Below are 27,755 nucleotides of genomic sequence, written 5' to 3'. Positions count from 1 at the left end.
ATGAAGGTATTCCTTCAAATGCATCTCAGGAAGTTGGACCAGGAGCAGCTCACACTTGTGTAGAATGGACAACACTCTACACGGACAGCCTTCCCCTAGGGCTACATTGACTCTTCTACGCTCTGTCGTAGCAGTTTGGACCATCTGGACGTTCCACAGAACAGCACATTGGTCGACCATATTAATGACTTCCTGTTAATCAGTAAGTGATGAGTTAGAAGTGGCAAGTACCTTGGAGGTCTCTATAAGACACAAGCACTCCGGAGGATGGGCGATAAAACCCACGAAGGTGCAGGGTCCTGCCACATCAGTTTTAATGGGTTCTGGGAAAGGCCAGGGCATCCCCTGCAAAGTGAGGGGTAAATTATTGTACCTGGCACCCCACACCGCTAAGACAAAAGCACAACACCTGGAAAGCCTCTTCAGGTTCTGGAGTGAGCAAATTCAGCTAATCATTCATTAGGATTTAGCACTTCCTAGTGAATGCTTTTCCTATTTTGTAAACCACTGGGTAAATGAGTTTTATTTTTCAGAAACGTTTCTTGACAAATGATGAAGCATGCACTAAATATATTTTCTTCTTTATCGCTAGAGAGAGAACACTTCAGTGACTTCTTTATTTTTTCCTGACTCTGACAAACACCAGAATGAGAGAGAGGTGGCAGAACCCAGATGTTCATATTCATGTCTGGCCACAAAACAAAAAGTATTGTACAGTCTGTAAACAGATCTGGTGTGATGTGGCATTTTGTAGGAGAATATAACATCAATTTAAAATGTAAAATTCAGAAAGTGTGTTCTGCTTTATAAACACCTTTTATTCTTAACATGTTCAGAAAAATGGATATGGAATTGGTGCGATTCTATGACTGCTTTTTGTGTCAGATTACATCTTGATGAAAAAACAATGACATACTCTTTTCCCTATCTCAAAGAAAAGTATTTTCCTTTAAGGTGTTTTTCCTTTGGAAAACTTTTCAATTGTACATTTTATTTCCCTAAGAGTTGTATTTTTCACAAGGAAAATGTTGTGGCTATAATTACGTTTGATGTATCTGTACTACACGTTTCATTATTTGCAGTAGATCTTATCTAGTTATTTTTTTTTAAGAGAACAATGCTCCAAACCAATTTCTAAGTGACACAGAAGACCGCCAACTTTGAATGGAGTCTGCCTGGAGCAAAGAAGTGCTACGCAGTGGACTCCGGTTACCGTACACACGGCTACAGTACTGGAGCGTTAAGCCCTGGCAGACCCTATGGTATTAGGGCAAATCTAAGAGGACAAAAATGCTGCATGGAGTTTACGGCAAACTTCAGTAGGAGAATCGCAGTGTACATCCCTGCAGCAAATCTGCCCCAGTTAAAGGGGATGGGAATACCTAAGGTGCCGTGGAACCCACCCATTTGGGGAACCACTGAGTAAGATGTTCTCAAGGCTCCCTCCAGCTCAGATGTCCTATGGATCCTTCTTACCGTGGGTTTGCTCAAGCCCAGGAAACCTGGTCTTATTTATTTGGGGGCCAGTTCTGCCTGTGACTGGCCCACATGCCTTGCCAACAGCAGCCCAGGAAAAAGCTCCCTATTTACTCTCACCCTGAAGTTCTGGCTCCGAACGGGCTGAGAACGCCAGCCAGGGGCATCGCCAATGTTTCTAGTCTGAGTAAGAACTGTGCGTCTTTTCCGTGACTCTGCCCTCTGCTTTGGCTGCAGAAGCCTACCTTGCATTGGTTTGGAAAGCCCAGTCTTGTTCCTTCTTGCAGGAGGCTGTGGTGTGTGTGTGTCTGTGAGTCCCAGATGGCAGTAGAGTTGCCGTGCCCTAAACCTTCCTTTCTCTGGGGGTGGAGGAAGACCTTGTGTGGGGCACCTTTACTGACCACAGTAGCCCGTGCCCCTTCACTTGCCAACAGAACCCAGCTGAAGGAGAGGGGCCATCATAGCTTCTCTGGGCCTTCTCCTCTCTGGGCCTCAGTTTTCTCATCTATAAAATTAGGGGGCTGGATCAGGTGACATCTAAGGAGACTCAGCCTGCTTTGATGTTCTGTGACCCACAACTTGAAAAGGCAGAGAAAGAGCTGCCCTCTCCTCTCCTCTCTCATCTTCTGGCTCCTGTTACAACCACCTGCCCTGCATCCAATTTTGGAAACACGTCAATGCCCTTGTACTTCAAGAATGGAAATAAATGAATCAACACATCCTACAATAATGAGAGGCCTGGCTGATGGAGCAACTTCCCAGCTGGGGCAGGTGTGGGTATTAAAACAATACCACCTCCTGGATGTGAGGATTAAATGTATATAAACCCCAAAGCACCACACCAGGACACAGTGAGCATTCAGTAAATGGCAGGTGCCATTACAATATCACATAAGGAACCAAGACTCTCCACTAGAGGGATGAGGCTCCCCTGTCTAACCCTCTGATACACCTACACTCTAATAGTGACAGGGAACTCACTACCTTACAGAGCAGCCAGGGCAGCTGGGTCAGGTACTGAGCCACATGCTTTAGAAGAGACATCCACCAACCGGCATTAATCCTGCCCTGGAGGAGCTTCGATTCCAGAGATGAGTCACGAATCCAGTTATTACACACAGGGGTGGTGTCCTACGCAGAGTGAAAACAACAGGCCTGGAGTTTCAGATGTGAGCTGTTTTTTCCAAGTGGGGAGGTCAGGGTGGCTCCTGAGGGCAGGGTCCATGTTTTACCTTGCTCCACAAGCGAGCTCCAGACCCCAATACAGCTCTTGGCATATAAGAAGTGCCTTACGAATATTTATATGTTAAATCATTGAATGCATCAGAAAGAAGATGGCCTGGGAGGATGCAGGTCTGCAGGGGGGGAACATTCTAGGCAAAGAATTCCAAGAGGAGTCACTTCCAGGGAGGTCTAGGATAGTGTTTCATTTAGTGACAGCCCAACTCGTTCCAGGGAAACCAGAACCAACAGCCTTACCATCCCCTTATCCCCAAAGCCCTGTTTTGACCCAGAAAATCTGAAGAAGGAAAGTAGGAGTCTGGATGTGGGAACTTGGTTTCCAGCCCTTAGATCTCTCACCTACAATCCTGGTGACCTGGGGCAAGTCACTTCCTGTCAGCCTCTCAAAGGAAAGGTGTCGGACAAGTTAATCTCTAAAATCATTTCCAAGTCTACAAGTTCCTTTTTCTATAAGTATAGTTATATTATTGAAGTATAGTTGATTTACAATGTCATGTTAATTTCTGCTGTATAGCAAAGTGATTCAGTTATACATACATATATATATATATATATATATATATACACATTCCTTTTTATATTCTTTTCCATTAAGGTTTATCACAGGATATTGAATACAGTTCCTGTTCTATACCGTAGGACCTTGTTGTTTATCCATTCTATATATAATAGTTTGCATCTGTCTATAAGCCCCTTTTGATTCTTCCCTCTCCCCTCCAACTACCTGGGGCGGCCTATTGTGTTCTGCTATTGCCATTTTTCTGGATGTTTGGTCCATCACCGTGGGCCACAGAGAGCTGGCGAGGTACAAGGTGTTCTGGTTACTATTGCTATGAAATAAATTACCCCAACACTCAGTGGTATAAAAGAACCGCCATTTTATCTTGCTCATGATTTGGGGGGTTGAGAACCCAGCGATGGCTTGACTGGGCGGTTCTTGCTTCAGGTCCCTCGTGAGAGTGGGGTCAATGCTGGCTAGGGTTACAGTCATCTGAAGCCTTGGTGGCAAAACCTCTACTGTATCCTGCTGCTTACAAGTGAGTCACTAAGACCTGCTCAGATTTAAGATATGGGGCAGGGAGGAATATAAACCTCACCTCTCAATGGGATGTATATCAATGAGTTGGCAGACTTGTCTTAAAATTGCCACATGGGGTATCAACCTGGCCCTCAGTAGAACACTGATGTACCACGTGTGGCCTTGGCCTTCCCTGTTCACTCCATGTCCACAGCCTCAGGGCCCTCATACTATCCTGGGATATGTCCCCTACTTGACCGGATCTTAGGACTTTCTTCTCTCTAATCAAATCTTGCCTTTTGTTATGGACTGAATGCTTATGTTTCCCCCAAAATTCATATGTTGAAGTCCTAATCCCGAATGTAACGGTATTTGGAGGTGAGACCTCGGGGAGGTGAGTAGGTTCACATGAGGTCATGAGGCCTCCCCGATGAGATGAGTGTGCTCGTAAGAAGAGCTGAAGAGACCAAAGCTCTCTGTCTCTCTTCCTGCCGTGTGAGGACACGGTGAGAAGGCCGCCATCGGCAAGCCAGGAAGAGAGCCCCCACCAGACCCCAAATCTGCCAGCACCTTGATCTTGGACTTCCGGCCTCCAGAGCTGTGAGAAGTAAGTGTCTATTGCTTAAGTCACCCAGTCTATGGTATTTTGTTATGGTCGCCTGAGCAGACTTAACACACCTGCGCTATGTCCCATTCCCTCAGGATCCCAGTCTATGCAAGATCCCAAGGGACCCTAATAGACTAACTGGACCCCTGAACCCCATGAAACCTGCTCATCTCTAGAAGGCTTCCCCCTAAGTGACCCAAAGAAGGCAATTTCAGACACTGTGGCAGGTGAGAAAATGAGGCACGTATTTTGAATCCGAATGGGTTTATGCTGTCTACTAAGGCCCTATATTTGGAGTACATCATGACACAAAAAATTCATGAGATCAGCAGGCTACACGTGGGGAAGTGTATCTGTGGCAACCATTTTCTAACTTCTTTCTAAATCTGAACCTGGTCGTCAGGCAGAACAGCTGTCCAGACTTGAGCTGAGCCCCGCAGTGAGACAACGCCATCTCCACTGGCTGACCGCCAAATTAGCAATTATTGCATCTCTACCTGTTACCTGATATTAGACTAGTAACCCAGTTGGTTAAGCCAAGTCAAAAGAAACGAATTAGGATGGAAATAATAAACTAGGGGAGCATTTAAAGGATTGGAATAGGGTAGATAATAAATAAAAGAATGAAATGTATAGGTAGATAATAAATAAAAGAATGAAATGTAATGTGTGGAATAGAATGAACTGGAAGGGAATGTGTTCCCTTCTCAGGCCTTCATTGCTTTTCTTTTTCTAGAACTTTCTACAACCTTATGGCAGCTTTCTCATTTCATTCAGGTCTCTGCTCAGATGTCACCTTCTCTGACCACCCATCACTCTCACACCCTCTTCCCTAAGTTTTTTTTAATTTCCATCTGTAAATATCCTCTATTTATTGGCTTATTTCCCTTTCTAATTCCATGAGAGCAAGAACCTTGTCCTTTCCTGCTTCCTGCTGTTGTCTACCCTTCCTAGCCTAGTATCAGGTATACGGTAGGCCGTCCATAAATAATTTTTGTATGATCGAATCATTCAACCAATCAATCTCATTGGAATGTATTCAAGTAGAATGGATCACAATAAAATAAAGTGGAGTGGAATATATAAGGGAAAAAATGGAATGGAGTGAGATGGGGCAGGGTGGTGTGGGGAGGGGCATGTAGTTCAAGATGAAAGGAAGCAGGAAAAATAATCAATTCAGAGCAGCAGATGGACTGGAACAGTGGCTTTTCAACCCTCAATGCACGTTGGAACCACCCAGGGAGCTTTTAAACTGTACAATCCCTGGACCTACCCATGGCCATTCAGACTCAATTGGTCTGGCATGGGGCCCAAGCGCCATTATTTTTTAAAGCTTTTCATGTGATTCAAATTTGCATCGGGGGTGAGAACCATTCGATTAGGACATTCTAGTTACAGAAATTAGGTTAACCTCAAGCCCAGCTGTCAGGTTTATGCACACAAGAGTCACAAACCAGAATCTCAGATCCTACAAACAGCATGTCTGTGAGGGAACCATGTCCACCAGCAAAAACCACAGAAAAAAACTAGAATTTTCAGCTATTGCCCCATAAATATTGCATGTTGTTCAGACAAACATATGAGTGAAAACTCTCATCTGAACCTCAACAGTTGACTCTGCCGTGGGGCCAGGCGGACTGCTGAAGTATCTCCAGGCTCTTCTCTGTGCAGTATGGATTGGGCACTCTGCAAAGTTGTTCCATCTTTGCAGAGAGATAAATGGGGTCACCCTGGAACTCCAGTCTTCTCTAAGGCAGACTCTCCCCTTTGTCTTTCTCCCACTATCCAGCTAATCGCAAAGTGCCCCTCTGCTTTGGACAAAGCCAAGCAAAATTATAAAGGAACCCCAAAGTCTGACTTCCACAGTCTTCCTGACTTCAGATTTTTTTTTATTCAATGTATTTAAACTAAAAAAAACCCAACAGTTTACCCATCTCTCTCACCGCCCACCTCTTGCAACCCCCAATCTGTTCTCTGTGTCTTTGAGCTTTGTTTGTTTTGGGTTTTGTTTATTTGTTTTTTTAGATACCATATATAACAGGGATCATTCAGTACTTGTCTTTCTTTGTCTGACTTATTTCACTTACAATGCCCTCAAGGTTCATCCATGGTGTTGCAAAAAATTTCATTCTTTTTATGGCTAATATTCCATTGTGTGTGTGTGTGTGTGTGTGTGTGAGACATATTCTCTATCCACTTATCCATCAATGGATACTTTGTTTTCATATCTTGGCTATTGTAAATAATGCTGCAATGAACATGGAGGTGCATATATCTTTTAAAATTAGTATTTTTATTTTCTTCAGGTAAATACCCAGAAGTAGAATTGCTGGATCATATGGTAGTTCTATTTTTAATTTTTCTAGGAACCTCCATATTGTTTTCCATAGTAGTTAACACCAGTTTACATTCCCATCAATGGTGTACCAGGGTTCCCTTTTCTCTATATCCTCGCAAACACTTATTTCTTGTGTTCTTTTCTTTTTAATATTTATTTATTTATTTGGCTATGCTGGGTCTTAGTTTCAGCACACAGGATCTTCACTGCCTCGCGTGAGATCTTCATTGTGGCATGCAGGATCTTTTAGTTGCAGCATGAAGTATCTAGTTCCCTGACCAGGGATCAAACCTGGGCTCCCTGCATTGGGAGCACGAAGTCTTAACCACTGGACCACCAGGGAACTTCCTCTTGTCTTCTTCTTTTTTTTTTTTTTTTTTGTGGTACGCAGCCCTCTCACTGTTGTGGCCTCTCCCGTTGCGGAGCACAGGCTCCGGACACGCAGGCTCAGCGGCCATGGCTCACGGGCCCAGCCGCTCTGCAGCATGTGGGATCTTCCCGGACCAGGGCACGAATCCGCATCCCCTGCATCAGCAGGCGGATTCTCAGCCACTGCGCCACCAGGGAAGCCCCCCTCTTGTCTTCTTGATAATAGCCATTCTAATAGATGCGAGGTGATATCTCACTGTGGTTTCAATTTGCATTTCCCTGATGATTAGTGATGTTGAGCATCTTTTCATGTATCTGTTAGCCATCGTATGTATTCTTTGGGAAAATGTCTATTCAGGGCCTCTGACTATTTTTTAATCAGATTGTTTAGGGTTTTGCTACTTAATTGTATGAGTTCTTTGTATATTTTGCATACTCGGCCCTTATCAGACATATGATTTGCAATTACTTTCTCCCATTCCATAGACTGCCTTTTCATTTTGTTGATGATTTCCTTTGCTGTGCAGAAGCTTTTAAGTTGATGTAGTCCTACTTGTTTATTTTTGTTTTTGTTGCTTTTGCTTTTAGTATCAGACACAAACAATTATCACCAAGACCTATTTCAAAGGATCTTACCCCCATGTTTTCTTCTAGGAATTTTATGGTTTCAGGTCTTACATTCAAGTCTTTAATCCATTTTGAGTTAATTTTTGTATATGGTGTAAGATAGTGATCCAGTTTCATTCTTTTGCAAGTGGCCGTCCAACTTTCCCAAAACCACTTATTGAAAAGACTGTCCTTTCCCCATTGTGTATATTTGGTTCCCATGTCAAAAATTTATTGGCTATATATGTGTGGGTTTATTCCTGTGCTCTCTGTTCCACTCCATGGATCTATTTATCTGCTTTTATGCTAATTACCATACTCTTTTAGTTACTATAGCTTTGTAATATAGTTTGAGATCAGGGGCCTTATGCCTCCAGCTTTGTTCTTCTTTCTTAAGATTGCTTTGACTATTCAGGGTTTTTTGTGGTTCCATACAAGGTTTAGGATTGTTTGTTCCTAACTTCAGGTTTTCTTCTCTCCAATGCACCTCCCGGCCCCAGCTTTTATCCAAATTCACTTCAGCTCTCTGGAAAGAAAGTAATGATGATAATGAATGACAACTACACTTTCTTGAGCTCTGGCTGTAATTAATTTATGATAACGTGCTCTGATAATCACTTTATATAATGATACTTAGCACTTATTGAGAACTCATTATGTACCAGGCATCCTTCTTTCAATTGTACATATATTAGCTTATTTATTATATCAGCTATGAGGAAGATGCTATTATTATATCATCCGCATTTATAGATGAGGAAAGTGGGGCACAGAACAGTTAAGACACCTGCCTAAGGACACACAGTAGCAGAGCAAGGACTTAAGCCCCCAGCTGTAGAGTCCAAATTCTTAGCATCTACGTCCTGCTGCCTCATGCAACCCTCATGTGTCCTTAATAACAGTCTTTCCAGGAAGATATTATTTCCTGATATTACAAATGAGAAAGCTGAGGCTCAGCTATGCCTGGGCACATGCACCAAGTCGCCATATTGGAATTGGACCTCAAACCCAGTACTGTCTAATTCTAAAGTGTGAGGCCCCAACCAGCACAAAAGTCTGCCCCTCAGCTCACACACCTCTGAGCTTGGGGGAGCAGGGAGGGCCTCCCCATCTCCTGACAGGAATGGTTTGAGCCTTCTCCTCATGGTCAAGAACTTGTCACGTGGGCCACCCAGTCAGAGGCCTCTGGTGTTTCTGGATCCAAAGCCTGTGTGTTACCATCAAGCAGCTACACTTAGCCACACCTCCTCGGATTTTCTCCAGTCTTCAGCTCCTTGGTAAGTGCAAGGGACTTTGTTCCATGATGGAGTGCCGCTAGATTCCAGTGGTGGGCTCAGGTGGGCGAGGGATGCCTTTTGAGTCACGAAGGAAACCACAGACTTGGGTCGCTGCAGCCCCCGCTCCCAGGCCCCAGAGGCCGCACCCCTACACTTTGGAAATGTGTAATTCGCACCCTCATCCTCCTACAGACGTGGTGTTCGGCTGCTGCTGATTCATTTTGAGAAGCTCCGTTTTCCACAGCTTCATGAGGAAGGATTGTCCCCACCGCCAGAGCCATGTGTGTTTGCTATGATTCATCAGATCATCTGCAATCGCCTCAGAAATAGCCCTTACGCAATCCAGGAGCCTCTGGGAGCCTCGGCACAGGGGCTTCCCCTCTTAGTCACCCTCTGGGCCTCAGTCCACTTCCACGCAGCCACGGGAACACGGAGGGGCAGGCACATGCCCAAAAGAGGAACTTGAGAAACTAGCAGGCGGGGTGAAGGCCGCCCCCCATTGCTGGCAACGGCAGTGAGGCAAGATCGCAGCTGTGCGGCTCTGTTGAAGTGAAATGTGCACCGTAAACAAAACCTCCCAAGGCCAAGGGTGGCCGCTGCCCTGTGCCCTCTGGTCTTGGGGTCTGTGGATAGGAAGAAGGCCCTGACACGGCTGATCTTCTCTTCCTGCAGATCAGGATGTTTGACGGAGGAGGCGGGCTGCTGGCCGAGGCTGAAGCTGGTCTGAGCCTAAGGAGGACGCCAAAAGGGACAGAAGGGAGGGAGGTGGCCCCATCAGGAGCTCCTCCTGCTGGTCCAGTGGTTTTTTGATTCTGGCTGCCCAGAGAATCACCGAGGGTGGGGAGTTGGGGGGAGTTGTAATAAACACGGATGCCCAGGCCCCATCTCCAGAGATGCTGGGTAGGGCCTGGGCATTGGTGCTTTTGAAAACCAGACATTTTAGAGTTGAAAACTACTTGCCTAGTCCAAGCCGTCACTTTTCACAAGAGGAGTCACTGGACTTGAACTTCCCCTTGGCCTACGAAGCCCTCCATGATCTGGCCTCCCCATGTCCTCATCACCTCTCTTGAGTTCTCTCACTTTACCTCCTCTCTCTCCCTTTTTCTCTCCTAATCTCCTCCACCTCTCTTCCTCCCTCTCCCTCTCCCTGACTCTCTCTCTCTCTCTCTCTCCTCTCTCTTTCTCTCACCTCTGGGCCTTTGCACTGCCTGTTACCCCTCCCTACCTTTAACCCAATCCCTCAGGATTCTGTCAGAATCAGCACCTCGGTGCCTCTCCAGTTTCTCACTTCACTTTATCTTCCTTCGTGGCACAACCTGACCTTACGTCTGTATTTGTTTATCCCTCTATCCTCGATTAGAATGTGGTCCAAGAAGGGGCGGGGCTTCCTCCTGTACCCCCAGCAACAGCAGAGTGACTGGAACACAGCAGCTGCTCAGTAAAAATATTTGCTGAACAGATGGAGAACACCGGCGTGGGGTTCACACCAACACCAAGGCCCCGACCCACACCCATCAGAGCAGCGCATCATCTGCCAAGCCCTGGGGTCACATGTTTCTCTTCAAGAACTAGCTCACGAATGCGCACAAAGCAAGCTCAGAACCCAGACCATTTCTCTGTACAAACAGCGTCTCCAAGGCTCGCCCACAGAGGACGAAGGGCTGCTTCGTAACCAGCACACCAGGACGACCGCAACCAGAAAACAGTTGTCTAGGCCCAGAAGCCTCTTAGGAGGCCCTTGCAGTGATGCTCACACGGATCAAATGTGTTCAGCCTCCCATGGGGAACTGGCCGTCACAATTCACTGGCCCCCAAACCTCTTGAACTGCGGCCGCCATCTTGTTTTCAACCAATCCTAACTTGTGCACGTACAGCTGTTTTTCAGTCACCAAATGATCTCACAAATGTGCTCGACCCTCACAGCAAATCGGGGAGCTGAGAGCTACGGCCCTTCAGTTTCCAGATGAAGCCCCTGGGTCCCAGAGAAGTCAAGTCACTGGCCCAAGATCACACAGCAAAGGCACAACCAAGATCAGACTTAAAGCCAAGTCTTGGCAAAGGCCAGTCCTCTGCTGGGGCCTCCACCCAGCCCCACTCCACACCAAATGTGATTTATCACCCACCTTGAAACCCAGCTTTGTTCTGGATCATGTTCGGCTGCTGGCAGAAATCTCCCCCTCCTGGAAGATGAAAGGTTGGCCACGTTCAAGGAGATACAAAAGATTGATCGGGGCTCAGCTTCCGAAAGGCAGTCCAGAAGAGAGGCTGACCCTGCTGTAAGCGATACCACCTATTTCGCCTTGTGTTCCTCCAAAACAGAGCCTCAGACAAGGACAAAGGTAAGCGCCTTATTTGGGAGGTAGCCCCAAGACGCCAGAATGAGAGGTGAGGGGAATGAATCAGAAAAGGAGGAAAAGTCAATACAAGAATGCGATTTCAGATTCGCCCTGGTAGGCACAGGAACTGGAGTCTTCCGGGACCTCTGACCTCTGGGCTGCCGCTGCACCAGGGGAGCTGAGTGGGAGACTCCAACTGAGGCCAAGAGAGAAATCAGAGAGTCACGTGTCCAGCGCCTGAGACGGGAGGCTGTGAGCAAGTCAGAACTCACATGGAACCGTCCACCCACCACAGGTGCCGCTAAAACCGGAGGCAGTCGGCTGGGATGTGCTCAGGGCCCAGAAGCCCCTCCAGTGACATCTTTGGAATAGGTCCACAGTCTCCCCTGGTGACGGCTTTGAAAATAGTCCAAGTGTGTTTATTTGAAAGAAAAAGTTGGTCACGCCTCCCATTCGGTTCTGACCATCAGAGTCACGACGACGCATGTCAACAGTTTCTCAGTGACTTCCTGCACCAATAGCTGAAGTAAGGCCCTCCACCAGCCCACAGCATCCCAGAGGGCTTATGCGTCCCTTTTCTTTGGTCTCTAGCACCCGTCAGCCTCTGTAAAGCTCTACCAGGTACCAGGTCCTCCCAGGCTGAACCCCAGCTTCAATCACCATCAGGGTGCTTCTTCCCACAAGAGGTCCTCCCCAAGCGCCCACAGCTCAGGCCCTGCGAGTGTAATGCTCTCAAGGCCTGACCTTTCACCCAGCCTCCTACAGTGCAGCTACGGACACTTAGTGGAAGTGACCAGCCCAAAGCCTTCTGCAAGTTGGGGGCGTCGGGTCCCATAACCTTTTGCGCATAGAGCCAGGACTAGCCACACCATTTGCAGTGTCCCGTGTTCAAAAATTATTAACAATTTCAATGATGGTGACAGCAGGACCAATTAAACCAAGGGCAGGGTCCCTGTGCGTGCAGGATCCTGTGTGATCACAAAAGTCACACACGCTTGAAGCCAACCCTGTGTAGAAGCCACCTCTCCCGAAGAGGCAGGGCGGGCTGCTTCCAGAACAACTGCTTTCCAGCTAAATAAGCCTGGATTGAAATCCCAGCTTTGCTTTTCACCGGCTGTGCAACTCATCTGAAATGCTTCACCCCTCTGGCCTCAGGTTCCTCATTGTAGAATGGGCATGAGATGTGACGTGTGTGGCATAGGAAGGGCACTGAGCAAATGGGAGTTCTTTGCCTCCCTCCCCGCCTCCCTCCTCCACATCAAGTTCTTCCCCTTCAGGCGAGAAGAACCAGGACACATACACCACCATCACCACCTTGGCCATGGTCTTAGCCTCAAAGTAACAGCCGGAGAAGTTTGGGGGACACTGTCCCAGCTCTACCACTGGGGGCCCGAGTCCAGTGAGGAAGAGGGTCCTGGGCACCGCCATCCCCATCCTCATTTTTCTCCAACCCCACCCTAGGTCAGGCCGGAGCCACTGAGTCTGGCTCGACCCCTTCCCTCCCCAAAGAAGAGCCCGACATTCCCAGGGGTGGCAATTCTTCTTTCTGACCCTCCTTTTCTCCAGAGGGAAAGGGAACAAAGGGAGGCTGCAGGGAGCCTCAACTGACTCATCGTGGCACCGTGGGCAGGTCACAAGTGATAATCCTGGCCTCGGCTTTCCCATCTCTAAAATGGGACTAATGATGCCTGCCACTAGCCTCGGCCACAGGATGCTTGGAGAGCGCTCATTATGGCTGCACTGCTGCTGTGATTGTGCTTTAGCTAAAAATACGCTGCCCTGGTGAGGTCCCGGAGGGCCCTGGGAGCTCTGGGAAGATACACTCTGATTCATCTTCAAAGCATCCTTGAGAAGTAGGTGGGAGGAAGGTCTCCGCCGACGGGGAGGGAGGAAACTGAGGCATCCCAAGAGGCAAGCACCTTTGTGACGGAGAGGGGGATGGAACGAAGGCCTGGGGGGCCCAGATGGGGAAGGTGGTGGAAGGTATTTGGCCTTAGGTGATACACATGCCCGGGGTTCAAGTCTCCCCAGCAAGTCTGCTGAGAAGAAGTTAGACAGGCTTGGGCAAGGCAAGCTCTTCAGGCTTCGTCCTGAAATGCAAGGAACAACAGCTGCTTCCCGGAGTGGTGGTGAGATGAGGTGGCGTCACGTGAGTGCAAATGCCAACACCTAGTAGGTGCTCGGGAAACGTGCACCCCGGACCGTCCTGCTTCCTCCTGAGAAATCCGTGTGATGGGTGAGGCTGCCAAATCAGGTCCGCACTGGACACTTTCCATGACAGTGCTTTGTTGACTTTCTCCTCTTGGTAAAATGTTCCGTAGTTGTTAGGCCACGTGTCACACCTCTCTGGACCGAGATAACGTGTGGTGAAGGGTGACCAGGTTCCCATCGTCCAGCTGGGGACACTGGTCCCGCCTTCCCTGCCCAGGGGAGCTGTCAGGAGGAAGGGGGAAGGGAGAGAGAGCTGCGCTCTTGTCACAGGCCAAGCCTGGCGGGAGGGACAGGTGTGTGTTAAGTGCCTACTTGGGCCTCCAGAACTGTGCTCACCTAACACGGCCTCCCCTCGGCTCCACCCGACAGCCTAAGTAAGATTCCCACCCCCCACCCCCACCACCCCCGTCGTTCACTCGAGAAAGTGGCGGCCCAGGAGGATAAGCGACTTGCCCGAGGCCACACCCTGACTGAGGCGCAGAGCCAGGGTCCAGACCGTGGTCTGGGCGCCCCGCAGGCCTATCACGACATGTGGCTCCTGCGGCCAGAAACCCAGCTCGGGGTGGCAACGGCCTGACACACCGTCTTGCCCAATCTCCCAGCTTGAGGCTGAGGAAACAGGTGCCCCGAGAGCTCAGGGCAGCAGCGTGGAGCTGCTGGAATCAAGGGCCTGCGCCCCGCCCGGGGTGGGGTGGCCCGGAGGCGGGCGGGTGACCCTGGGGCGCTGACCACAGGCTCCCGCCGGCCCTGACTCAGGCACCAGCATCACTGTGAGCGGAAGGTGAGGCACGGGTGGCTTCTCCGGCCAGAGCAGATCGGCCACCCGGCCAGCAGTAGGAGCGCCTACTGTGTGCCGGGCCCTGGGGGCGCGGGCCAGAACAGCACACACCCGGGCCCTCTGGGGGGCGGGGGACAGTAGCCCCGCGGCGGGGGCCACCGAAGCTCAGAGGGGTGGCTGGTCCGAGGCCATGCTGGGCTTGGCGGCAGAGCTGGGGCAGGAGCCCAGCCTACCCCTGGTGGGGCGAAGAGGGACTCCAGCAGTTAGGAGAGGGCACGGACCATGGCTGTGTCATTTAGTGTCCAAACGGGGACACTTTAGAGAGTAAAAGGGATGGTTATGGATGATGACACTAGGACAACGGGCGTAAACCTGGCTGTCCCAGGCAAACCGGGACGTGTGGTCACACGAGCCACGAGCCTCTGATGTGAGAGGAGATTTAGTCCCTGGATCGCCACGCCAGCCCTCAAAGGTGGGTGTCAGTATTACACAGCCATCTGACAGGTTCGGAAACTGAGGCTCAGGGGCTATGAAAACCTGTTCAGGATCCCCCGGCCAACAGGCAGCTGCAAAAGAGGGTGAGCAGATAGAGTCTGGGTACTGAGAAAAGAGAGCAAAAAGCAGGCGAATAGGCAACTGGTCCGGTCACCTCCGGAGGGTTTGGGGTGGTTTCCGTCCATTGAGATTGGGCAAGCTGAGGATTATTGCAGACGTTGAAGATTCGCTGCAGAGAAGGAGCCCGGGGCGGCCCAGAATCGCAGAGGGCCCCATGGGATGGGGACGGGGCAGAGGAGGGGTGTTGCACAGCCAGGAGGCCCCCCATTCCTGGAGTTTCAGGGAAGCTAGAAGGAGCCACCGCATGCGGCTTGGCCTTGCTGGGCGGTGGCCTCGCTGGGAGGGAAGCCCTCAGGTTCCTTCCTTTTTTTTCTAAGTATGTTCGAAAGCAGCCAGTCCAGGGGCTGAGAGCCAGGAGGGCGCCAAAGGGGAGCAGCAACCTCAGTCAAGGCAGAGAAAGGCAGCGCCCCAAACTGGATGGGACCAGGACAGGGACAGAGAGAGGTCTGCAGGCCAACCCGGGCAGAGCCGGTCATGGGAGGCCACGCCAGCCCCTCCCGCTACAGGGCCGTGAGGGTCCCGGGCATCTGCTGAGGCCCGTCCACAGCCCCCCCTCGATCCTGGGGCCTGGGTTCCCTGCTCCCCTCGCCTCACTGCCCAGCCCTCTGCTTTCTAACAGGAAGTGCCTTCCTCTTTCTATGTTTCCCCCCTTGGCAGGTACCCAGCAATCCCCAGCCCAGAGTCAGGGTGACTTTCAGGAAACTGTCATTGTGAAAAACCCAAACCACTCCCAACCGGCTGTCTCTAACCACCTGGGGTGAGGCTCTCTCTCACACACACACACACACACACACACACACACACACACACACACACACACACACACCCCTGAAGAAGCTCCAGGGCAGGGTGCAAAGACTCCCTGCTGAAGTGCGATTAAGTACCAATAACAGTTTCCATTTATTCACCTGTTGAGCACTTAGGACTTGCCAGGCATTTTATATACATTGTCATTAACTGAATTGCAACTCTATAAAATAGGCCTCACTTGGTAGAGGGTATGTATATGTATACCCATTTTATAGATGGTAAAAATGAGGCTCAGAGACATGAACTGAGGTGCCCAAGGCCACACAGCTGGTACAAAAGCCAGCATGCTTTCACAACTGTGAGGTCTGTTTGTATCAGAGAGAACTTCCCACCTGTGTTCAGACCCCCAGCGCTCCTACACGCACCCAGCGGTGTCTTCTCTAAAGGCACAAGGAGAACGTGCAGCTTTCAGATGCAGCTTTACTCCTCAGACTGTCACATTCCGCACAATGTCTCTGGTCACAAAAACTGCCTTCTCTTGACCTGCCAGATTTCAGACCCTCACAAGAAACAGCCCCTCAGTGGTTTTCTGGTTCAGCCCCTCGGCTTGAGTCCAGCAGGTAGTGTTCGAGAGGGTATTTCATAACTGGGGATCCAACCTGGATTGGGGGAAGTCAGGGAGTGCTTCCTGGAAGAAGTCGCATTGGCTCCAAGAGCTGAGGGATGCTCAGGTATGACCAGGCAGAGAGGTGGGAGAACGTTTCAGGCAGAGGACACAACTCATGGGAAGGGCTTGAGGAGCAGAGAGAAGATCAGTATGTCCGGGGCGGGCTTGGAGAGAGGGAGGCGTAGCTGGGGGTAAAGTCCAAAGAGTGTGCGGAAACCAGCAGCATGAGGAGTGTAACCGGAAACCTCTGAAGACATTTAGGATGGGAGGCAAGGGAGTGTGGCTCTATCAGATTTGATATTTTAAAGATCGTTCAGGCAGCTGTGGAGGAAAGAAGTAGAACAGTGGTTCTCAGCTGGGGTGATTTTGCCCCCAGGGAACAGAGGGCGTGTGTGCAGACATGGTTGGTTGTCAAAACTGGGGGTGGAGGTGCTACAGGCATCTGTCACCCATCCTGGGTAGAAGCCAGGATACCGCCCAACACTCTACAGGGCACAGGACAGCCCACCCCCTGCAACCAAGAGCTGTCTGACCCCGAATGTTCATAGTGCTCAGCCTGAGACACCCTAGATTAGAGGAGAGCAAAAAGGAAGCAAGGAGGGTGGTAAGCCTGGCAGGAGAGGCAGGAAACGTGAAGTAGGGCATCAGCTATGAAGATGGAGAGACCCGTGCCAGCAGGACTGGTGACGGATTAGACGTGGGGAGAAATGGAATCAGCCTTCAAGTTCCATCCGTTCTGCTCCCAGGATGCCTCTCGCTGCCATTCTCCCTTTTCACTTCCAGTGCCCTCTTACATGGATGATTGCATTAGCCTCCCAACTTGTCTCTCAGCCTCCAGGGACACCCTTCTTCACTCCAGGACAATGCCAGAGTGATCTCTCTAAAGCTCAGCTTTGGTCAGGTCACACCCTCACTCTACAACCCTCCATGGCTCCCCAAACCCAGGAAAATGAACTGACGATGCCCACTTGGCATTTAAGCCCTCCCCATCCTCCCTCATGCATCCCCAATTCCACGTCCCTGGTGGCACATACTTTTGGTTGCTTATCCAAAATGCATGTCCCCATCTTCCTAGCTAACAGAACCCAAATGTCGTTTGATGATCTATTCTCTTCTACACACATGCTTCCCTAGACTAGTCCTCTTGCGGGTAAAGCAGGAGATAAAATTCTGGCCTTGGAAACATGCAGAGGAAAAGAGGAGTGGGAACTTCTAGGGAAGGTTTCTTTGCTGATCAGTAGACATTCATGTGAGGAAACTGTGCCCCGTCCTCTGCTAGACACTGTCATGTCTGTACTAGGTCCCTGAATTACCAGCAGCCCTCCTGCGGTGAGGAGCGTGGCCAAGGCAAACCCTGTGAGGTGACGGTGGCAGAACAGGGCAGGGAAAGAGCAGGGGTCCCTGGCCAGGTAGTCCAGGCAGCGTATTGGCCAACCTGGACACTCCCTACTTCGGGGCCTCTTCTGTGTGAAAGGACTTGAGGTTGTCTGTTGCTTATAGCCAGACATCCTGATAGAAAGTCACTGGCTCCAAACCCAGCTCAGCCCTGGGTTCTAACTCCATACTCTGCTTTTCCACCTCTGTGCCTTCATCCGTGCCGTCCCCTCTGCCCATTTGTGGGAGTCTTATGCGTCCCTTAAAGACCAACTCAGATGTCCCCTCTGATAAGAATCCTCCCCAGAACTCACTGACCAGAATCCGCATCTCTGTCGCCTGCCCTTGACCTGCAGCTTCACCCTGGTTCTTATCACTCTGAGTCTCTCACCGGACTCCTTTGCCTGAAGTCTGGTTCCCACTGGTAGACTGAAAGCTCCTAGGTGGTAGCCCTCTTGGCACTCTTGGGCCTTTGGACTTCTCTGAAGCCACTTCCAGGGCTGTGTGCCCGGCAGACATGGTGGTCACCTCCCCTGAATGGACCCCAGCAAGGGCAGGTAGCCGCACCCTGAGAAGGCCTCTCTGTCCGTTGAAAAGAGAGGGAGGGACCGTAAGTAGCAGTTTACAAAACTCAACAGTGGTTACCATCCAAATGATCAAAGGCAAAACACATTGCCTCCAATTCCCCTTTGAAGCTATTTCACAAACTGAAATTCCTTTGCTTTGACCACCTTTCCCAATCCTCACATATTTACCTTGCAGGGGAGGCTGGTACCCGCCCCCCCCATGGTGGTGTCCACTCAACACCTCCCCCTTGAGCACCTCCACACGACCCTCAGCTCACTCCCAGGACCAGTAGCACCTTCAACAGACCCCGGATTCCAGCAAGTGAGCCGAAATTCTCACAATCATCCTCTGAGGAGGCCATTGGGCTCCCATTTTACAGATGAGAAAACTGAAGCTCCGAAAATTTAAGGGACTTGCCCAAAGTTCACAACTAGCTAATGAAGAACCGGGCTGGTATTGAAGTCCAGGCCTCCAAGCCCAGGACTCTGTCACCACATGAGGAGTCCCCAGACTTTTGGCCTCAGGCCCTCTTTACTGTCTTAACAATCACCGAGGCCCCCAGTGAGCTTTCATTTTTGTGGGCTCTATCTACTGATATTTGCTCCATTAGAAATTAAAATTTAAAAAATTCTCATCTTTATTAATTCACCTAAAATAACAAGAAACCCATTTCACTTTAACATAAATAACACCTTTTCATGAAAAATAACCCTATTTTCCAAAACAAGAATTACTGAGAAGGGTGGCACTGTTTTACATCTGGCAAACCTCCTTAATGCTGAGCTTAAGAGAAGACAGCTGGGCTTCCGCCTCTGCTCCTACATTCAGGATTGTGCAATACGCTGTTTGCATTAAAGTCTATAGGGAAAATCCTAGGATCTTACAGAACCCCTGCAAGGGTCCCGAACCAGACTTTGAGAATCACCACCCTACATCATACGACCTCATTTCTGATGCTCCAAACCCAAGTTTCTAAACGTGCGCTTTGCACAAAACAGATGCTTAACGTGTTTGTTGAGTGAATAAAGGAGCAAGTCCAGGGCAAAGCTGGGGGAGGAAAAGGTCGAGTCTTAGGTCAAAAGGCATCCGTGAGCTTCCATTATTGAGGCTCTGCCTTCATGGGGTGGAAGGGGAGAAAGAGAGTTTGCAAAACGTTCTACGTTGGGGCTGCTGTGAAAGGTTGTATAGGTTGTGGACTCTTCAAGAGCATCTGAGAGGGTGTGCAGAAGCGGGAATCCAGCCCAGGTTCTGTTCACCAAGCCTTGTGCCTGTGACAGGGCTAAGGAAGGGTTGCATTCTCCTAATCTGTCCAGTGCTGTGGGTCATGCTAGCAGCAGCCGAGGAGTCACCCCGTAAGTATGAGTCTCCCAAACACATCTGGATGCAGCGAGGGACAGGCAAACCCCAAATTCTTAGAAAGGGTGTCAGGAGATGCTGCAGCCACCCATGGGTTAAGCCAGAGACTGGACACAGATCCACATTTCTGCGCCTCTTACATAGCCTGGACCTGCCTTTGGACCAACCACAAACCCAGACAGCAAGGGGCCCTAGCAGGCAGCCCCATGGATTGGCGCCTACTGTATATATGCCGCCCTAAACCCTGGGAAAGGACATCAAAGAAAGGCAGCACGGTCTGCTAGTCTTTACTGTATTGCGGTGGTTCTCGGTCCTGGGATATTTTGTCCCTTGGAGGACATTTGCCAACGTCTGGAAACATGTTTAGTTGTCACAGTGGGTGGGGGTGAGAGCGCTCCTGGCATTTAGCAGGTGGAGCCCAGGGAGGCTACTCAGCATCTTACAACGCACAGGACAGCCCCACACAGCCAAGAATATCCAGCCCCACATGGGAATAGTGCTGAGTTTGAGAAACCCTAGTGCAATGAACAAACTATGGGCTCTAGACTCAGAGGTCCTAGGTTCAAATCTCAGCTCAGCCACTTTGTAATTCTGAAATTCCGGGCAGGTAAGCGGCTTTCCTCTTGTATAAAATGAAGGGAGTAACACCTCACCTTCCAGACTGTTGTGAGGATCCAGTGAGGGAGGGGGTTGCTTCAACTTTGCCAAAGGAGGGCAGTGATCTCAACCTCTGACTTAACGAAGCTAGGAGTGACGGCCACAGTAACTATAACCCTTGTATCCTGTGTCTGCCACCGGCTAGCACTCTGCTGGTGGTCGGGTGAATGACATCGGTCTCTGCTTCCTTTCAGGAAGCTCAGAGCCCAGCTGTCAAGTCAAAGTTCCACGGTTAAAAAAAAAAAAAAAAAAAAAACACAAAGTTCCACGGTTGCAGCTATTTAAGTTGACATGCATGTGAACAGAGACTGGAATGTTCAAAAATAAGAGGGCTGATGGGTGGAGAGGTTTTTTTTCTCTATTTTCCAAAAAAAGAAATCTTTGGTGTTATTTTTATGTCGTTTTCCCATCAAAAGGAGAAAGGGGGAGGGGAAGTGGATTCAACCGGTTTTGAAAAAATAAAACATGTAAATGATTGAATCTGAACACATGTGCCCTTCATTGTAGGCCTTAGTAGTAGCCTGGGCTTAAATCTAATTTCCTCACACCGAATCATTTTCTAGTGTGTGATTGATATCTGACTGGCTCGTTTGTAAAGTGAAGAACAGTCCTCCCCTTTATTTGTCTTCTCTGAGCATCTGCACCTTCATACTGTGTAAAGCAGGACCCACCTGCAGAAGCCAAGTGCCCTCTAAGCGCTGATGGGTAGCAGGTGTGTGTGGTGGGTGGAGGCAATCAGAGAAGGCTTCCTGGAGGAGGCAAGGTTTGGGCCACTTTTGTGAAAGCAGCCATCAGTGGGGAGGAGGGAAGGTGAGCTGAGAGCCAGAATGACATATGCAAAGGCTCAAGGACAAAAGCCCCAAAATGACCAGCCCTGGTGGGGGGAGGGGGAGGCCTTGGAAAGATACTTGGAGCCCCCCAACCCTCGCACCCCCCGGGGGCTGCTCGGCCTCCAGAGCGCTCAGGTGGAAAAGCCAGTGGGCCAGGTAGAAATGAGTCACAAAGCTTTCATCACCGCAGTACCCCTTCAGTCTCTGCCTGGCCTGCTGCTGGGAAGCTGGGAGCCCACCTTCTCAAACTCACAGTCTCCCACACCCACCCGCGCCAGGAGGCCCAACCCTGGCTGATTCTCCACCCACACCCACCCCCCAGGGCACCCTGGGATTTCCTCTGCCCCCCAGGTCCCACATAAACCCCAAACTGGGGCATCCTAAACGATGAACTTCCCCTCTCTGAGTCTCAGCTTCCTCGTGTTGAGAATGCGGTTGATGACATCCACTTTCTAGGGTTCCTCGATGGAACCGTGAGGAAAGTGCCGGACACCCTGCCTCACACCCACGTCTTCTTAAGAAGGGGTGCATCCTGCCCCAACTCCCATACCCCACCCCTCGCAGCTGTCTCCTCTGTGGGCCTCTGCCCTGAAGGGGCCAAACGCCACCCCCTACCCCACGAGCTCTTTTGAGAGAGCCTGCCTGAAACACAGAAAACAGAGGGACCTGCGACGTAAAGCTGAATACGAGAGCAAGGTTTTGATCAAGACCGGGATGGGGGAGCAGACACGGAACATCCCTCCCCGGCCTTGCTAAACCCCACTCCCCATATACATTCACGCAGGTTATAACAAAAGTCCCCTTGGCTAGGCCCCAGCTAAGTGTTGTGTGCTGTGCTGGGCGTTTACACACAGCAGCACACGTGTCCGGAAAGGACGAAGCAGACGCACATGGAAACCAGAGCCTAGAAAAGGCAAGCAGCTTGCCAAGAGCTCCGTGGCGAGCAGAGTTGGACTGCACGATGTCCGAATAAAAAGGTCGCGTTCCTTCTGCTGGCCCACCTTCCCAACTACCCTCTTATCTACACTGCAACCCATCCCCACATCATTTCAGTCTCCCATTTGGGGCAGAGCTGGAGTTGGGCCCATGCACACCCACCCCCGCCTCCTTCTCCCATGTCCTCCTCTAGTAGATAGGTGGGAAAACCAAATAATCAACTTCCCCACCTCCCTTGATGTTAAGGGGTTACCATACGGCACAGTTGTGACGGGTGAAATATAAGCGTAAGTTTGCTGGGAAGTGAGGATGCAGCTGGGAAAGTTTATGACTTTCCTAATAAAGAGTAAACAGCCCCAGCTGGTGTGACCTCTTGCTCCTTCCTCCTGCCTGGCCAGTGGGCCCGATGCCCACCTCATAACCAGAAGGCTGAAAGTCAACACACCGAGATGGCAGAGCACGAAGATCAAAAAAGCCTGGACCCGGATGACACCGTTGAGTTTCTGCACCACCTCTTGCCCTCCCACCTCCAGACTTCTTGTTCTGCGAGAAAAAATAATCCCCTTATTATTGAAGCTGCCATGGCTTGAGTTTTCCGTTACCTGTTGCCCAGCACACTGTTAATACGCTATTCAAGTCGCAATCCTACACTCGAGCCAAAACACATATATACCCCCAAGCGCCACCCTAGCACCATCCCTAACGCTACCGACCCATATAATCACTCTCCCAGCTTCCCACAACACACCAAACAGCGCACCTTAACCCCAGCACCCAGTACACGCGCACACCCCTAAATCATGTGCCTTTCTCCACAGGGAGCAGAACAGCCCGTCCCATCCACCTCCCCGCCATTCAGCCTGCGGTAATCACCCCTTCCCTCACCATCCCCGGCCTCCAAGCTTTATAAACTGCCTCCACCATCATTCAGCTGCTCTGGGAAGAAAAATGCTTTCTCCCAAAGGCCAATGGAGAGTCTAGTCATGTTTGTATTTTCTGAGTTAGGACAGGTTTCTTTATCTATCTGAGATCATGCACCCCTCCCACAGGGCAGAGAAATTCTCCTCTGTGGGGAAAACAACAAACAAACAAACAAAGCTTTTGCCTTCTCTTTAAGAACTTTATTTCAAAACCCCGGACCATGCCGATCATTTGACAAACACGGTGTTGGGCAATGCCTCCAGGGGCCGAGAGACTCTCAGGGAACATCCCTCCATCACCGTGAGCAAACCTAAGTTGCAAAGGGCTTTGAAGTAGCCGAGGGGCTCACTCACTTTGATGGGGAACGGAGGAACGGGAGAAAGGGGAGGAAGAGTCCAGACACCCAGACACAGCACCCTGCTTTGGAAGGCCACCGCGCTGAAGACGGCAGGATTTGTTACTGCCCTTGGGGTGCAATGGCAAGAGGTTGGTGGCAACCCCACCTGCCCACAGCATTTCACCACTGGACGCCCCATCCCTTCCGATCCAGATCCTGAACTTCTACCCACCTACAGCGCAGTCTTGTCACCCACCCGCAGCTCTGACTGCTGAGAGAGAACTGACCTGCAGGCACAGACCCAGGCCAGAAAGCCCCGAAGAGGGGGCTGGAGACCAGGACAGCACCAGGGCAGAATCCCTGCACCATCGCTTCCGAGTTACATGATCTTGGACAAGTTACTAACTTCCCTGTCTCAGCTGTATCACTGTAAAATCTGGATACTAACAGTATCTACCTCCTAAGACTGCTTTGAAAATTCAGAGAGATTATATAACACACCGAGAAGAGCACCTGGTGCATGCAGGCATTTAGGTACAGCGACAGGGGACAGGCGTTCAGAGGCAGAAACGTCTCACCTCCCCGGGAGACATCTGCCTTCACCCTCCTGAAAGCTGAGATAGGCAAAGAGCTGGGGAGCTGGAGATCCCGGATTAAAAGGCCTTGCCCAGTATTAATCTCAATCCATGGATTAAAGACAGAGAAAGTGTATAAATGAAAGCTGACGCCAGGATTTCTCTGAAGGAGAGAGCTGTTCTTGTTTGGGGTGTGTGAGGAGGGGGGAATTATGAATACCTTGCTGAGTACTTTCGAGGCAGGGTGAGCCTGGGAGGGGATTTGCAGGGGAAGACCAGTAAGAGCGAGGTGTTTTGCCTTAGAAATAGTAAGACTTGGGAGCGAGCAGGGGATGGTGGGGGGGGGGGGGACAGGGGAGAAGACGGGTTTCCTCCCTGTGAGCCCCAGAAGATCTTCAAGAGCATCTCCTAAAGTTTCAAGATCTTGGGGGTTTGGGGGATAAAGAGCAAAGAGATGATCTAAGACACACTGAGGATGATGAGGTGCAGGGTGGAGGCTCCACCTGGAAATAAGAGAAGTTGGGAGAAAGCTTTGCATTTCCACCAGTAGAGGGAAGGGGGGATTTGTAAACTGGAAGACCAAAACAGCAAGGTGTGCGCGATCGGCTCTCAGGAAGGAAAACTGCGCTTGGAAATTGGAGAAACGGAGGCAGAATCCAAGGGGCTGGGGAGACGGACCGTGAAGAAGCCCAGGGCACCCATCCTTAAAAGGACCATTCCACACCCACGTGGGATTTCCCAATCACCCTTTTTCTCTGCTCTTTGCCAGAAACCCAGGCCCCAAGGACTCCAAAAACAGAGAGATGGCCCCAAATTTGGCCTGGGGGAAGGGATCAGCCCCTTCCTGAGACCATCACCCAGGTCCATCCCTGTTGCAATGGTGGTCTCGTAACAATCGCTTACAAACCCGATTAGGCAAGTTGCTTTTGCGTGATGGGACTATCTTGAGTAAATAGCATCCTATGTCCCCTGCCGGTCACTTGCTCAAGACATTGCTGGACATTGCATTAGAGTCACTGACACACGGAGTTTTGAAAATGAAAACAGGCCCTCTGGCTTCTGATCAGATAGCATTTAACTCATTCATGATTGCGCCAGGGTTTCCCAAGGCTCTGGGGCCACAGAATGGATATCGCTACAACGCAGTCAGAGGTTGGTGGGGACAGTTGGAGCCTCAGGCCACCTACAGGAGGAGGCTTCCAAAGGTGACCAGGCCAGTTGGGGCCTGCATCACCTTGGCCCCCAGTAGTCTCCATGTGGGCCTCCTCTGGGCTGTTTAGCATGTTGGGCTAAACCTGGGAGCCAGGTTCAAACCCCAGGGGGTTAGGGGTAAGTTTTGTTCCAGTCCATCAATTTTGCCCCTTATTCTGGGGACCTGTCCTGATGATAGAAATCCTGACTTGGGGCTTCCCTGGTGGCGCAGTGGTTGAGAGTCCGCCTGCCGATGCAGGGGATGCGGGTTCGTGCCCCGGTCCGGGAAGATCCCACGTGCCGCGGAGCTTCTGGGCCCGTGAGCCATGGCCGCTGAGCCTGCGCGTCCGGAGCCTGTGCTCCGCAACGGGAGGGGCCACAGCAGTGAGAGAAGAAAAAAAAAAAAAAAAAAAAAGAAAGAAATCCTGAGTTGATGAGTTGAGAGGGGTGGCTAAGCTGTATCTCAGGCATCTGTTGCTAAGTAACAAATCAGGCCAAAACACAGCAGCTTGAAACAATGATGTTTTCTCACAGTTGTCCCGCCGGCCGCCTAGACAGTCCCTCTGTTGGTTTTGTCTGGTCCGCTGAACCGTCAGTGGAATGGAAGGTCCAAGATGGTCTTCCTCAGGGGTCTGCAAGATGGTGCTGGCTGTTGTCCGGGGCACCTCAGTTCTCCCCCATGGGACCTCCCATCCTCCAGTCGGTGAACTGGCCTCCTTACATGGGGGCTCTCAGGGGAGCATCCCAAGGGGCGAAGGTGAAAGCCACAAAGCATCCGGATGCCTGGGCTCCAGAGCTCACACAAGCTCACTTCCTCCACGTTCTGCTGGTCAGAGCGACTCCCCAAAACCAGCTCAGGTTCAGGGAATCGCGAAATAGACTCTTCCTCTTGATGGAGTTGCTGCAAAATACGTTTTTCAATCTACCACAAGGTGAGAAAATATAGGGTTGGCCAAAAAGTTCATCTGGGTTTTTCCGTACGATGGTACGGAAAAACCCAGATGAACTTTTTGGCCAACCCAATATAGACGGCTCCGTGGAAGAATGTCCTCGCCATTAGAAAACAGTTTGGCGAAGTTATATTTTCTGAACCAAAAATCCAGATTCCCAGACTGACAACCTTCCGCCGATCTGTGACTGCGTGTACAGACCTAAGTCAACAGGTCCACAGCAAGTCGCATCAAGGGCGGCGCTTCTCTGCCCTGGCTGAACGTGAAAGTCCCTTGAGAGGCGTTCCCAAATCCCAAATTCCTGGGCCGCACCCAAGACCTGCTAAATAAGAATTTACTAGGGGTGGGGCAGCGGAAGGGTTAGGCCCGGTAATGTGCATTTCCAGAAGTTCTCCCAATCAGTCTGGTCCACGGTCAGGGTAAAGAACTGCTGAATTAGCTAACAAGCTTTAAGGGAAAACAGATCAAGGAAGGAACTCTAGAAATATGGGCGACGAGCCTATCGTTTATAGAGAGACTTCCGGTTAATCCAACCTAACAGGTCACTGCTGGGGTTACTGGACTCTAACACGAGGGTCTGGAGTGAGCAAGACTCAGCCCCTGCTCCCGTATTAGAGCCGTCATGCACTGCGCGCCAAGCCCTCTTCTGTAGACCTTCCGCGCATTACCTCCTTCAGTCTCCACAGCTCCAGGGGGTGGGTGTTGTCATAAGCCCCAGCTTACAAATCGGGAAACTGAGGCTCAGAGCAGTCACGTAATTTGATCCCAGTCACACAGCCAATAAAGAGGCAGAGTTGGAATTCACCAGCCCACCTGTCTTCAGAGTCCATGCCCTTAACCTCTAGACCACCTGCCTCACTCAGAGCACATCCTGGGGGGGGCACCCCATCCAGGGGGTACACCCAGTGCAGGGAAAGGAAGGGGCCAGGAGGTAGGGGGTCTCTGTTTCTCTGGTCCACTGGCCCTTTTTAAACCAGTGGCTCTCAACTCGAGCTGCACATTAGAACCACCTGGGAGGCTCTTTTACAATAGGGAGGTCCTGCCCTCAACTATCGTATTCTCTGCTCTCAGTGGTGCCCAGTTATGGAAGTTTTTGAAAAACTCCACGAGGAAATTCTAGTGCACAGCCAGAGTTGAGGTGAGGACAGAGGCTCTGCATCTGGGCTAGAATCCCTGCTTCTCAGCAGGGAGGACGGAGGCCCCAGTGTTGGTGACACTTGTGACCACCATATCTCACCAACTTCCAAGAAATCGAACAAGCTTAAGCCAAAAGGGGTCCCTCCCGATCAACCAGAGAGATGGTCTGTGTCTTTATACCCATCCCCCAAGTTGATTCTAATGTGTAGCTGGTTTGGAACTACTGATCCAGCCCCAGATGCTCAGTTCATAGATGAAGAAAACAAGGCTCAGAGAGAAGTGACTTGCCCAAAGTCACACAGCATGCTTGCTCCAGAGGCCGGACTAGAGCCCAAATGTCTGGCCAGCACTACTTCTATGCTGTAGCCCATAGAGTTTGCAAAAGTATTTCACATACATTACCTAGTCAGTCTATAGCTTGCCACACTGTGTCGCTTCCTGCCATCATCCTCTCATTTCACAGAAGATGAAACCAGGGCCCAGAGAAGGAAAGTGACCTGCCAAAGCCCCACAGTGACAGAAACCAGATAAGAACTCTTATCTCAGGTCGGGGATGTGACCGCACCTCTAAGTGCCCACAGCCGGTCTCCTGCCGCCCAAGCTCCACAAGCATGTGGGGTTCTCCTGAGACTCT

This window comes from Kogia breviceps, chromosome 17 (genome assembly GCF_026419965.1).
Source record: "Kogia breviceps isolate mKogBre1 chromosome 17, mKogBre1 haplotype 1, whole genome shotgun sequence".
Classification (NCBI taxonomy): Eukaryota; Metazoa; Chordata; class Mammalia; order Artiodactyla; family Physeteridae; genus Kogia; species Kogia breviceps.
This window is presented reverse-complemented; position numbering follows the sequence as displayed.